Raw genomic sequence first — 15,159 nt, 5'->3', positions numbered from 1 at the left:
TCTCAAGGAGCCCGGTGACACTCCAGAATGGGAGACAAGCCAATTTGGGAGCAGATGGGATCCAGCTTCATTCAGCATTACTACCAGTTATTTGATAACCTCAGAACCCAACTAGGCACAATTTATATTGACGCATCATGCCTTATGTGGGAAGGACAGCAGTTCCAGGGGAAAGCTGCAATTATGGAGAAGTTGTCTAGCCTTCTGTTAGACACACAACACAGCATCACAGCACAGGACCATCAGCCCACGCCAGATAGCTGCATCATCAGCATGGTTGTGGGCCAGCTCAAGGCTGATGAAGACTCCATCATGGGTTCCACCAGAAGTTCTATTAACATTGATGATGCTTGGGTTTGCACCAGTGACATGTTCAGGCTTGCCCTGCACAACTTCAGCTGACCTCTTCCCAGCCAGGCACTCATGCTGTTTCCTCCTCCCTCCCCTTCCTGATACTTACTATTCACACTCCTCCAGATGCTCCAAATACACACAAATGAGCAGGGCCGCAGTGGGAGCGGGCACAGTATGCTGCTACTACCGAGGTATTGTGCATGATGTTTGGATGCTAGACTAGTTGCATCTGACAGAAGTTTGTATTGTACCAGTGCATGCCTTGGAAAGACTTAAGTAATGCAAAAGGTTGTCTTTTTTTCTTTTTTTCTTTTTAATCTACTGACAAGTTGCTCTAGTAACCCAAAGAAGTGAAGGAGAAAGCAGCTGCCTCACTGCCCAGATATTGATTTGTTCGGATGTTTCAATGGCACATGATATAATAAAACCACAAAAATTTTCTTAAAAAAAAAATAACCTAGAAGAAAAAGAGTAAATTAACCCTAAAGTAAGCAAACTTAAATCTAAAGTAAACATGGCAGAAATCAAACACACTGAAAATCAAAAAAAGAAAAACAACAACAACAAAGAAAAGCTGGTTCTTTGAGAATGTCAATAAAATAGATAAACCTCTAGACAGATTGACCACGGAAAAAAGGATCCAACTAACCAATATTAAGGTTGAAAGAAAGAACATAAACTATAGATCCTACAAATATTGTAGCAGGTAGACTCTAAAATCGTCCCCATTGATGCTTATCTCCTGGTATTCATGCTTGTGTAATACTCTCTCCTTGAGTATGGTGTAAAGTTGTAACTTGTTTCTAAGAACAAAATACAACAAAGGTAGTGTGATATCACTTCCATGACTAGGCTGGGACTATCATCTTGTGATATTCTCCCTTTTGCTGGCTTTAGTGAAGCAAGCTGCCAATTTGGAAAGGCAAAATGGCAGGGAACTGAGGGCAACCTCTTGCCAACAGCCAACAGAAAAATTGAGGCCCTCAGTCCAACAACCCACAAAGAACTTAATCCTGCCAACAGCCATGTGAATTTAGAAGTGAATCCTTCCCCAAGTCAAGTCTTTAGATGAAACTCTGGCCCTAGGTTACAGCCCTGTGAGAGACTGCAAACAGAGGACTCAACTAAGCCGTGCCTGAATTCTGGATCTGCAGAATCTGTGAAATAAAAAATGCATGTTGTTTTAAGCTGCTAAATTTGTAGTAATTTTTTATGCAGAAATAGGTCACTAGTACGAATGTTAAAATAAGGAAATATTATCAACAACTTCATGCTAATAAATTTGTGAACTTTGATGGAAAAGGGAAAATGGACAAATTTCTTAAAATACACAATCAAAACTCATTCAAGAATAAATCGATAGGGCAGCCCCAGTGGCGCAGCGGCTTAGCGCCACCTGCAGCCGGGGGTGTGATCCTGGAGACCCGGGATGGAGTCCCACGTTGGGCTCTCTGCATACAGCCTGCTTCTCCCTCTGCCTGTGTCTCTGCCTCTCTCTCTCTTTCTCTGTGTCTCTCATGAATAAATAAAATCTTAAAAAGAGAATAAATCAATAACCTTAATAGTCCTGTAACTATTATAAAAATTTATTTGTGGGGGTGCTTGGGTGGCTCAGTCAGTAAAATGTCAGACTTTTGATTTCAGTCCCGGTCATGATCTCAGGGTTGTGAGATCAAGCCAGACAATGGTTGTGCTCCATGGTCAGCAGGAAGTCGGCTTGAGATTCTTTTCCTCTGCCCCCCACCTCCCTGCACATTCATGTGCACTGTTTCAAATAAATAAATAAATAAATAAATCTTTTAAAAAATTCATTTGTAGTTAAAAACTTTCCCACAAAGAAAACTTTGGGCCCAGATGACTTCCCTGGTGAATTTCCCAAGCATTTAAGAAATAATTATAATTCTATACAAACTCTTCTAGAAAATATAAAATAATACCTCCCATTTTATGAGACAAGCATTACTATGATACCAAAATCAAAGACATTTTACGAAAGAAAATAAAGACCAATATTGTTCAAAAACTTAGATGCAAAAATTCTTAGCGAAATTTTAGCAAATTGAATCTAACTATAAGTACAAAGGATACCTCATTGTGACCAAATGAGGTTTATCTGAGGAATGCAAAGTAGGTTGAACAATCAAAATCACTGTAATTCATCATATTAACAAAAGAATAAAGAAAAAAACATATCATCATCTCATTAGATACAGAGAAAGCATTTAACAAAATGCAACATCTTAGCATAAAATCTCTTAAATAAAATCTCTTGGGGATCCCTGGGTGGCTCAGCGGTTTAGCGCCTGCCCTCAGCCCAGGGCATAATCCTGGAGTCCCAGGATCGAGTCCCATGTTGGGCTCCCTGCTTGGAGCCTGCTTCTCCCTCTGCCTGTGTCTCTGCCTCTCTCTCTGTGTGTGTCTCTCATGAATAAATAAATAAAATTGTTAATAAAAATCTCTTAGAAAACTAGGAATAAAAGGAATCTTCCTTAATCTGAAGAAAGGTAACAACAAAAGACCTACAGCTAACATCACATTTAATGATGACAGACTAAAATGTTTTCCCCCTAACATCAGGAACAAGGCAAGGCTATCTACTTGTACAATTTCCAGTCAATATTATACTGGAAACTCTAGCCAAGCCAGTAAGTCAAGAAAAAATGCATCTAAACTGGAAAACCTTAAGGAAAGGAAAACATTAAATTCTCATTAGTCATGGATGATAAATTGTCAAAACAGAAAATCTTCCAGAATGTATAAACAAGCTACAACAACTAGTAAGTGAGTTTAGCAAGTTTGCAGGATATAAAGTCAATATACGAGAATCAGTTGTATTTGTATATATTAGCCATGAATAACTGGACATTTAAATTTTTAAAAAGATATTTTATGTATTTATTTGCCAGAGAGTGAGAAAGCAATAAGCAGGGGGAGCAGCAGAAGGAGAGCGGTTTAGCACCTGCCTTTGGCCCGGGGAGCGATCCTGGAGTCCCGGGATGGAGTCCCGGGATGGAGTCCCACATCGTCGGGCTCCCTACGTGGAGCCTGCTTCTCCCTCTGCCTGTATCTCTGCCTCTCTCTCTCTCTCTCTCTCTCAATCTCTCTCTCTGTCTATCATGAATGGATAAATAAAATCTTTTTTTAAAAAATTTAAAAAAAGAAGTAGAGGGAGAAGCAGGCTCCCCGAGGCGCAGAGAGCCCTATACAGGGCTGATCACAGGACCCTGGGATCATGACCTGAGCTGAAGGCAGATGCTTAACAGACTGAGACACCCAGGAGATCCTAAATTTTTTTAAGGCATCAAAAATACTAAATAATGGGGCGCCTGGGTGGCTATGTACTTGTATTTGATCAAATGTATTTGATCATGAAACTCTTTACTTGCACATTAGCAATATTCTATGAAACACACTTTAGAAACCATTATTTCTTCAACACTTTTGCTTTACTTGTGAGGAATTTGATACCCAGAGACAGTAACTCACTTGACCAAGACCACTTGCCTAACAATGTCTCCAGGCATAAATTCTGCACTCCTTGCATTACACAACAGATTATCATTTTCATTAGGTATGGGATATATCTTGAAGGTTTCATAAGCAAGTACTGCTTCTACTTCTGTGCTTCCACTAGTCCAGGGGCTGGACTATTATAGCACTTACCATTATATAGTACAATTGACTACAGTAGACTGAGCACTCCCTCTGCCCAGGGAATGTGGAAAGATCATTTTTGTTTTGCCCAGTTAGTTCCAGTTACTAGAATATAGTGGAATCTCAGTAAATGTTCCATGAATAAAAGGACTTGGGGTGGGGGAAGGACTTCTATGTGAACCGTCCAATAACAAGAGTACAGGTATCCAAGAAAAGAGTATAAGACTCCAAGTTGGGAAAAACATGCTGAAGACAGTGACCTAGGGGAAGGAGATAGGATGAAGAAAAACTAAAACCAGTATTCTCACAGTAAGGAATCAGAAAAGTAGACCCAATGAGATATAGTGGTGTCACCAATGCAGAGAAGACGTTTGATTCAGGACAGCTGGTGCATTATTGCATAATCTCTAAATAATTAGCTATACTAAATGCCAATAAAATGCTCCATGCAAAAAAATAACACATTATGACATAACCATATTAAAATGATTATTTCAGGGGTGCCTGGCTGACTCAATCAGTACAGCATGCAACTCTCAACCTTAGAGTCCTGAATTCAAGACCCACACTGGGGTGGAGCCTACTTTAAGAGATAGATAAATAAGTAATTATTTAATTTGGATAGCACAGAATATCTATCATAAGTATCAGTTCAATATGTTGAGGGAAATTTTTTCAAGCTTGTTATTCTCAAAATAAAAATAGAATATAATGAAAACAAAATTACATCACAAAAAGAACATTATTAATCATGACAAGCTCTTGGCATACATAAGCTCATTTAGGTTTAATAACTACTCTGTGAAGTGAACATCTCTCTGTTTTAAAAAGATTTGAGGAACTAAATCTAAGAATCTGCAGTTCTGTTATAAGAATCTGGGTTACCCCAATTTCCCCCAATAATTTTCAAAACCAAAGTTGCTGTAATGTGGTGAACTTCTCCAATGACCTTAATTTTATAAAGAGTTTAATTTTTCTTACTCACAACCTCTTGTTGAGCATTTTAAAATGATAACAGGTGCATTATCTTGTTCAGGACAAAATGTAGGAATTCAAAACAGCTGCCTCGCTAAGGAGCATCCAAGACTTTTACAAGTCCCTAATATGGGTTTTGTATCAAAATCAATTTGTAACCTTTCATGGGAAGAGAAGATAAAGAGGAATGAATGCTTATAGAGAGCTTCATAAATTCCAGATATCGTGCTAAACACTCTAAAAGCTTCCTGTATATAATTCTTACACCCTCCTTACAAAATAAAGTGGACCTTGCTTTCAGAATGTTTATAAAAAATTACGACTTTTAAAATTTAGAAAACAAAGGACACAAATGGGATAAATGTTTAAGAATGGGAATTAGTCATAAATATACATAAAGTAAACTCATAGACAGCACTACTATAGGAATAAAATCTAATTTAACTTTAAATCTAAACTTCTATTCATTGTATCACTCATTTCATTGACATTTTAAATAATTGTCCACAAATAAGGCAAATATATTGATACTATTTCCTAACCCCACTTGGAAATATTAGTTATGTTCTATTCTAGAAAACCAGTCACTTAGATGAGAGATCTTAAGATTAAGTTTAAATTGTAAAGTTTAGCCTATGTTCTTCACTTGAGAAAAACTAAATCTCATTACATTTGTATTTACACAGATGCAGTCAAAATCATGTCCAATAACTCTACCGCAGGAAAGATTCATTACAACAGTTCTATAGAGCAGGTGTTTGTTGGTCCTGCCTTCTACCCAGCACTTAACAAAATTCAACCCATTAAAAGTAAAGGCAGGCCCTCTGGTTTGATTTGATACTTTTTTTAAGTCATTAAGTTATCTCCAACCAGTCCAAATTCCAAAGCCATCTTGAAATAAGTGTGCAGCCCAAATGGCTGGAAATTCCAGCCCTGTACTGGCTTTTCTATAACTGTCATGTTTCATATATCATAAACTATGTTAATCTGATCTTGGGAGGGAAATGGAAAGGGATGTTGAAAAAAATTAAAATTCTTTTTACATAGAAGACTCTATCCCTAAATTCCTAATAAACAGCAAGATCAGAGGGTGACTCATGAATACACTGTTATCCTTTTTAACTAGTTAAATCAAATGACCCCTCTGGCATTCACATTTTAAATCTGCAAGTCTAGACATTACATCAAAATTGAGATGTCCAACTTGCAGAAGTTGGACTCCAGCCCCAAGAACTACCACCCAAAGCAGATGGACTTCATGCTACCTAGTCTCCACATCGCCTTTTTTCCTTCTTCTTTCTTTCTCTTTTTGTAAACCTTGGCAGAACTCCAAGATGCCATGGAAAATTCTCATATGGCAATGAAGTCGAGCAGGTTGCTCAGCTGCTCATTGATCGCTATGAGTGGCCATGCGCTGCTGTTGGCATTAATCTTTGGCCATTTCTAAGAGGTCCTAAAGCTGAGAAGAGGGGCTCAGTGGGAGACAACCAAAGCCCGAAGTTGAGAATGCGAAGATGAGGCAGGGCATCAGGAAAGAGGAAGAAAGTTGGGGGCTCTAAGGTGACTTCCAATGTCCCCTACTCTTTCCCAAAGCAGTGTGAGCAGGAGGCGGGAGAACCCGGGACGGATGAGGGCTCAATTCGGTGTCCCGCCAGCTGGGTGGCCGGAGAGAAGAGAAATGACGCCCACCCTGCAAGGAAAAAATTGACATGTTGCAGGAAATACCTCTTGGGGAGCGCCGGGTTTGACCTACCGCCTAACATATCCAGGCTGCTGTGTGGTCGGAAAGCTCCCCTCTGCAGGCACAAGGCGCATTGTTAAAAACAAAGACACCGACCGCTACTGTCACTCTCTCCTGGCCTGCTCCCACTTTTGCTGCCCCGTCTGCGAGCGACCAGCCATGGACGCACCGAGCCCACGATGCTCGCTGCGCACGCTAAAGCCAAATGCTCTCCCACTTACGTAGAGCCCAGGCACTTGCACCAGCAGAGCCCGCCGCGGACTGGCTAGTGACTATGAGTCACCACCCGCTCAGCTCGTCCACGTGGAGCTGACTCTGAGTTCAACACCCTGCACAGAAGCCGCGGGCCAGGGGCGCCCCTCCCCTCGTCTGAAATTGCCTGCCACCCTCTGGCTGCATCCAGCCACCAGGATTAAAGTTCCCTTTGGCTCGGTTCACGTTGGGCCAAAGGGCTCTGGGTCTGAGCGGGAGCCGGGGGTGCTTCCAGCCCGCCCCTTTCTCCCTGGACACCTTGGCCGCCACCACCCCACCCCTGACCCCGCCGGACTTGAACTGGTGGGTCTTGGGCAAGCACTTGTTCCCTGGGGTGGTCTCAGTCCGAGACATGGCCTCAGCTCCAGCCCTGGCGCCCTCTAAGCCTGAAAAAGCCCCTAGTTAACCCCTTAGTCCCCAGCCCGCTGGCGTCACCTGCGCGGAGGAAGTAGGGCGGGTGGGGGGACGCAGAAGATCCGGCGGGAACCAAGAAAGACCACTGTGCTTGCCAGGACAAAGCCCGCAGTGGGCGGAGGCGGGGTGGCGGGAGAGGTTTGCAGGCCCCCTAGGGAGCGCAGCGCGGCGGGCATGGGCACAGCCTAGCTGCCCGCCTTCTCACTCTGTACTCTGCCTCGAAGTGCAGCCAGGAGAAGCAGCTGCAGACGCCTCTGGATCCATCGCCCGTGGGCTGGCTGTCGTCCCCCAGCAAGTCGCGCTGGATGCAGGAGACTTAACGTCTGGGGAGGCTGCACTGCGCTCGGCGTGGAAGATGCGCGCGCGTGGGGAAAAGGAGGCCAGGCCCGATCAGCCCATCTCTGCCTACTCTGAGTAGGTTTTGGTTGGTCAAATTCGGTGTGGAGCCCAATGCAGAATAAAGGGCAAAACCGCCCTTGAATTCCACAAAGCAGTGTGGGCTTCATGTTTCCAAACACTACAATCACTCAACCCCCTCCTTGTCCACAATCATTTCCACTCACCTGAATCCTGTTCAGAGGAACGGAATTGCGGAATTGCGCAGTGGAACCAGTCCGTGGAAATGGATGAGAGCAATCCTTTACGTTTCACAGAAGTGAACCAGACAGGTTTTGTCAAATAGGCACAATCTGGCACAAGTTTTGAACTTGGCTTGAGGAAAAAGCCTCAAACGGAGAAAGAAAACATTACTAAACCCCTATTGTGTTCAATTCAGGGAAGTAAGGACTTCTACACTGACAGTCACTTTTTGGGTCAGTGAATGCAGTTGAACTGGTAAGCCCAAGCAGAAGACACAGTTCAGAGAAAGACACACCCAGAGTAATAATTCAAGGAAACAGCCATAGCTGAGGGCAACACCGTGGCAAGAAGGAGCCATTGGTACTCTGAGTTGGATGAAAACAGAAATATAGATTCAATGGAAAATATATGGATATAATTCCTTACAAAGGAAATTTTCCATCAGGGAAGGCAGTTGTAGTTTGGGGATGAGGATTTCCAAGATATCAATGGCTAAACAAGACCCTGTGGCAGACAAACCCTGTGGTAACTTCCCCAATATCCACTCCTCATGTTAGTAACCACCTTCTGTTTAATGTTACATCCTTGCTCTGACCCCCTTCTGATAGTGTGATTACAATTTTAGCAAATTAGCATAATTCAAATTTAAATTAATCAGCATAATCCTACTCCCTGCCATTGATTGGCTTTGAGCATGACCCAGCTGGGCCCAGGGAATGTAGCAATTTCCTGGGAGCTTTGGGAAAAAGTTTTTCTTTTATGTTCTGGATGAGTTTCAGAGGTAATCCCCTCTTCTGCACATGCTCAAAGAAACAAGGAGCCCCATTCTGTGGGCAGCCATATATCAATATAACAAAGAGCCAAGTTAAAATAAAGCAGACATCAAGAAAACATGGCAGAAGGAAATCTGACTTTGCTGCCAATTTTGGTCCTTTGAATAGTGGAATTTTTCATATATATTATGGCCCATAATATTTTATACATTATTTTCCTTGATAGACTGCAAATTCCGTCAGGGTTGGAGCTGCCAGGCCTCTTTCTACAACATATAACTAACACAATAGACACTTTAAAAATTGGGGTTGGAATGGTATCTATCAACCACTTGACATTAGAACAGAAATAATTTTTATACTGTAATGAAGTCTTTGCATGTGTCATTGTTAATGATTTTAATGACATTTTATTATTCTTACCAGTGGATTTCCTAGAATATAGCTCTGTCCACTTGGGACTAGAGCAAACAATATGATATAAAAATTAATAATCAAGTTCATGCCTTTAGTTCATGGCATGTCAATCACCACTGAACTAAAATCCAAGATTGAGATCTACTCTATCATAAGCTAGGTTTAGCATTTAATAACAGTTCCATCCCGCTATTCTTCTCTTTCAGCCAGCAAGAATATCCCACCCCTGGGATTCCCTGGTAGAAATTTTACTTATGGGACACCTGGGTGGCTCAGCGGTTGAGCATCTGCCTTTGGCTCAGGTAGTGATCCCCGGGTCCTAGCATTGAGTACCACATCGGGCTCCCTGGGGAGAGCCTGCTTCCCTCTCTGCCTATGTCTCTGCCTCTCTCCCTATGTCTCTCATGGATAAATAAATTAAATCTTTATTTTTTTTTATCGGAGTTCAGTTTGCCAACATATAGCATAACACCCAGTGCTCATCCCATCAAGTGCCCCCCTCAGTTCTTGTCACCCAATCACCCCAACCCCCCGCCCACCTCCCTTTCCACCACCTCTTGTTCATTTCCCAGAGTTAGGTGTCTCTCATGTTCTGTCACCCTCACTTATATTTCCCACTCATTTTCTCTCCTTTCCCCTTTTATTCCTTTTCACTAAGGTAAAATCTTTATTAAAAAAAAGAAATTTTACTTATATTTACTCTCTGAACATTGGTAGATACAAAGATTTCTCTGAACTTTGCTAGTATTCTTGTTTATTTTTATTAAGGTAAAATTCATATCACATACAATTAACAATTTTAAAGTGTTCGATTCATAATACATTCATTATACATTCATAATGGCCCCTTCAGTTTCAAATCGTCTCGTCATCCCAAAACACCCTGTACCAGTAAAAAGTCACTCCTCATTCAGTCCTTGACCTATGCCCGGGGAACCACTAATCTGCTATCTCTATACATTTGACTATTCTAGATATTTCACATTTTCAAAACTCATATAAAATGTGACCTTTCATGTCTGGCTTCTTTCAGTTAGCATTACATTTTTTAGTTTATTTATTTAAGCAATCTCTACACCCAACGTGGGGCTCAAACTCATGACCCAGAGATCAAGAGTCACATGCTCCTCAGACTGAGCCAGCCGGGCACCCCAGTTAGCATTACGTTTTATTTTTTTTATTATTTTTTAAGATTTTATTTATTTATTCTTGAGAGACAGCGAGAGAGAGAGAGGCAGAGACACAGGCAGAGGGAGAAGCAGGCTCCATGCAGGAAGCCTGATGTGGGACTCAATCCCAGAACTCCTGGATCACGCCCTGGGCCAAAGGCAGGTGCTAAACCGCTGAGCCACCCGGGCTGCCCTAGCATTATGTTTTAAAGGTCCATCAATGTTGTAGAATGCATCAGTCCTTCATTCCTTTTTAGAACTGAATAATATTCCATTTTATGATTTTACCGCATTTTGTTTAACATTTCATCCATTGAAGGACATTTGGTTTGTTTCCACCTTTTGGCTCTTATGAATGTTACTGCAATAAACATTCATGTCCAAATTTTTATGTGGACATGTTTTCATTTCTCTTGGAAATATACCTAGGAGTAGAACTGCCAGATCATGTAGTATTTCTATGTTTAACTATTTGATGAACTGCCAAACTGTTTTCCATAGCTGCTGTACCATTTTACATTTACATCCACCAGGAATGTATAAGAGTTCCTATATCTATACATCCTCACCAAGATGTTTATTATCCACATTTTTTATTATACCCACCCTAGTGTGTATAAAGTGGTATCACATTGTAGTTTTGGTTCACATTTCCTTAATGACATCTTTTCATGTGTTTGTTGGTCTTCTGTATGACATCTTTGGAGAAATGTTTATTCAAGTCTTTTGCCAATTTTTCATTGGGTTGCTTGTCTTTCTGTTGTTGAATTGTGAGAGTTATTTATATATTGTGAATGTCAAACCCTTATCAGAAGTATGATTTGCAGGGTGCCTGGGTGGTTCATGGCTCATTCAGTTAAGTGGCTGCCTTCAGCTCAAATCGTCATCCCAGGGTCCTGGGATCAAACCCCATCCCCCAAGCCTTCTCCCTCTGCTTCTCTCAGTGTCTCTTATAAATAAATATTTTTAAAGAAAAGAAAGAAATGGATGAGTTGGTCATAAAATTCATATGAAATTGCAAAGCAGCACATGAGAAAATGCTCTGCATCACTTGCCATCAGGGAAATACAAATCAAAACCACAATGAGATACCACCTCAAACCAGTGAGAATGGGGAAAATCAACAAGACAGGAAACAACAAATGTTGGAGAGGATGTGGAGAAAGGGGAACACTCTTGCACTATTGGTGGGAATGTAACTAGTGCAGCCACTCTGGAAAACTGTGTGGAAGTTCCTCAAAGAGTTAAAAACAGATCTGCCCTACAACCCAGCAATTGCACTGCTGGGGATTTACCCCAAAGATACAGATGCAGTGAAACGGCAGGATACCTGCACTCCAATGTTTATAGCAGCAATGTCCACGATAGCCAAACTGTGGAAGGATCCTCGATGTCCATCGAAAATGAATGGATAGGGCAGCCCTGATGGCCCAGCAGTTTGGCGCCTGCCTTCGGTCCAGGGTGTGATCCTAGAGACCCGGGATCAAATCCCGCATCTGGCTCCCTGCATAGAGCCTGCTTCTCCCTCTGCCTGTATCTCTGCATCTCTCTCTCTATCTATCTATCTCTCTATCTCTATCTCTCTATCTCTCTGTGTGTCTCTCATGAATAAATAAATAAAATCTTTAAAAAATAAAAGAAAATGAATGGATAAAGAAGATGTGGTATATATACACAATGGAATATTACTCAGCCATTAGAAACGACAAATACCAACCATTTGCTTCAACATGAATAAAACTGGAGAGTATTATGTGAAGTAAGTCACATGTGAAGTGAAGTGAAATAAGTCAATCGGAGAAGGACAAACATTATATGTTCTCATTCATTTGGGAAATATAAAAAATAGCAAAAGGGAATAAAGGGGAAAGGAGAGAAAATGAGTGGGAAATATCAGAGAGGGTGACAGAACATGAGAGACTCCTAACTCTGGGAAACGAACAAGGGGTGGTGGAAAGGGAGGTGGGCGGGGGGTGGAGGTGACTGGGAGACAGGCACTGAGGGAGGCACTTGACAGGATGAGCACTGGGTGTTATGCTATATGTTGGCAAATTGAACTCCAATAAAAAAATATACAAAAAAAAAAAGAAATTGCAAAGGACACCAAATAGCCAAAACAAATGTAAAAAAAAGAATGTAGGAGGATTTCCATTTCTCCATTTCAAAACATACTACAAAGCTACAGCAATTAATAGAGTGTGGTCCTACCATAAGGATAGAAATATAGACAAATCAAATAGAATGAGGGTCCAGAAGTAAGCCTAGACAAATATGGTCAGTTGATTTTTTACAAGAGTAGCACAACCATTTTGTGAAGAACATTAATCTTTTCAATTAATGCTTCTGGGACAAGTGATACATACATACATACATACAAAAAAATACAAAAAAACATACATACATACATACATACAAAAGAATGATTTTGTCCCCTATCATATAGTATATACAAAAATTAAAACGGGTCAAAGATCTAAAATTATGATTTTCTTAGAATGTATATGTAGAAATCTTGACTTTGGATTATTCAGGTTTCTTTTTAAAGATTTTATTTATTTATTTGAGAGAGAGAATGTGAGCACAAGCTGTGGGGAGAGGAAGGGCAGAGGGAGAGGAAGAAGCAGACTCCCTGCTGATCAGGGAGCCTGAGGAGGGGCTTGATCCCAGAACCCCAAGATCATGACCCAGCCAAAAGCAGCTGCTTAATCATATATCTCATACAAAGCTAGTTCAGAATACAGAAATAATTTTCTAAACTTAGCAACAAAGATAAACAATCAACTTAAAAACAATCGAGTTCAAAGAGCTTGAGCAGACATTTCTACCAAAATGACTAACAAACCCACAAAAAAGATGTTCAACAAAATTCTAATGCAAATCAAAATTACAATGAGATACCATTTCACATCCACCATTATAAGTACTCAAAAAAAAAAGAAAGAAAAGAACAAGTATTGGTAGGAATATAGAGAAATTGGAACCCTTGTATATTGCTGGTGGGAAAGTAAAATGGTGTAGCCACTATAGAAAACAATTTGGCAGTTCCTCAAAAGTTAGACATATAATTATTATCTCAGTCGGCCTGGGTAGCTTAAACAACAGATATTTATTTCTCATAGTTCTGGAGGCTGGGAAGTCCAAGGTCCAAGTGCTGGCCAACTCTATTCCTGGTGAGAGCCCTCTTCCTGGCTTAAAGATGGCTGCCCTGTTTCTGTATTTTCACATAGCTCTCTCTCTTTCCTGTCTCTTCTCTCATCATGGGGCTATACCCTTATCACCTTATCTAAGCCTAATTACCTCCCAAAGGCCTCAACATTTTTTTTAAGATTGATTGAGTTTGTTTGTTTGTTTGTTTTAGAGGAAGAGAGAACACAAGCAGGGTGAAGAGCAGAAGCAGAGGGAGAAAGAAGCAGACTCCCCGCTGAGCATGGAGGAGAATGTGGGACTCCATCTCACCACTCTGAGATCATGACCTAAAGCTGAAATAAGAGTTAGATGCTCAACCAAGCCACCCAGTCGGTCCCCAAAGGCCCCAACTTCTAATACCACCACATATGGCTTGGGACTTCAACATTTGAATTTAAAGGGGACACAAATATTTGGTCCATAACAATACCATAGGACCTATCAATTCCATTTCTAGATGTAAGCCCAAAAGAACAAATATTTGTACACCTGTGTTCATAACAGCATTATTCACAATAGATAAAAGGTGGAAGTGTCCATTGGCAGATAAATGGATAAACAAAATGTGGTGTATGTTTACAATGAAATATTATTCAACTTTAAAAAAGGAATGATTTCTAACACAATGCTACAACATGGATGAAACTTGATAACATTATGCTAAGTGAAAGGAGCCAGACATAAAGGCAACATTATATGATTCCATTTATATGAAATGTTCAGAATGGACAAATCTAAAGAGAGAGCAAGTAGATTTCTTTATTATGATTAAAGGTTTCACAGGATAGGGAAATGATTGCTAAAGACTATGAGATTTTTATTGAGGTGACAAAAAATGTTAATAATAATTGGCTGTGGGGATCCCTGGGTGGCTCAGCGGTTTAGCGCCTGCCTTTGGCCCAGGGCGCGATCCTGGAGTCCCAGGATCAAGTCCCGCGTCGGGCTCCCGGCATGGAGCCTGCTTCTCCCTCCTCCTGTGTCTCTGCCTCTCTCTCTCTCTCTCTCTCTCTCTCTCTCTCTCTCTCATTCTCTCTCTCTCTCTATGTCTATCATAAATAAATAAATAAATAAATCTTTAAAAAATAATAATAATAATTGGCTGTTGGTGATAGTGCATATATCTATGACTATACTAAAAATTATTAAATTGTGCAGTTTAAATGGGTGAATTTTATGTTCATAAATATATGTCAATAAAGCTGGTTTTGTAAAAGATTCTATTTTTAACTAATTTCTACATCCAACGTGGAGCTTGAACTCACAACACTGAGATCAAGAGTTGCATGCACCACCGACTGAGCCAGCCAAGCACTCGTGTTTTTTTAAAAATGTATTGCTATATACTTGCATAAAATAATTGAAAGCAAAATTAAGAAAAGAATTGCAGGGACACCTGAGTGGCTCAGTAGTTGAGCGTCTGCCTTTGGCTCAGGTCATGATCCCGAGGTCCTAGGATCAAGTCTTGCATCAGGCTCCTTGCAGGGAGCCTGCTTCTCCCTCTCCCTGTGTCTCTGTCTCTCTGTGTCTCTCATAAATAAATAAATAAAAATCTTCAAAAAAGAATTGCATTTAAAATAGAGTCAAAACTGATTTTAAAAATACTATGTAATATTATTAACCAAAGAAGTAAAAGACTTACACACTG

General features: G+C 40.7%; 1 protein-coding gene and 1 pseudogene across 1 annotated transcript in view; both read left to right on the top strand.

Annotated features, from left to right (window-relative positions):
* ZNF280C (zinc finger protein 280C) overlaps window positions 1-15,159 on the top strand; it is a 120,179-nt gene that overhangs the window by 10,211 nt on the left and 94,809 nt on the right. The gene's annotated exons all lie outside the window — the stretch shown is intronic.
* LOC112934663 (nuclear transport factor 2 pseudogene) lies at window positions 28-435 on the top strand (annotated as a pseudogene).

The sequence above is a fragment of the Vulpes vulpes genome, chromosome X (assembly GCF_048418805.1).
Source record: "Vulpes vulpes isolate BD-2025 chromosome X, VulVul3, whole genome shotgun sequence".
NCBI classification, from domain to species: Eukaryota; Metazoa; Chordata; class Mammalia; order Carnivora; family Canidae; genus Vulpes; species Vulpes vulpes.
The sequence above is the reverse complement of the archived record's forward strand: the minus strand, read 5'-3'. Positions and strand labels throughout refer to the sequence as shown.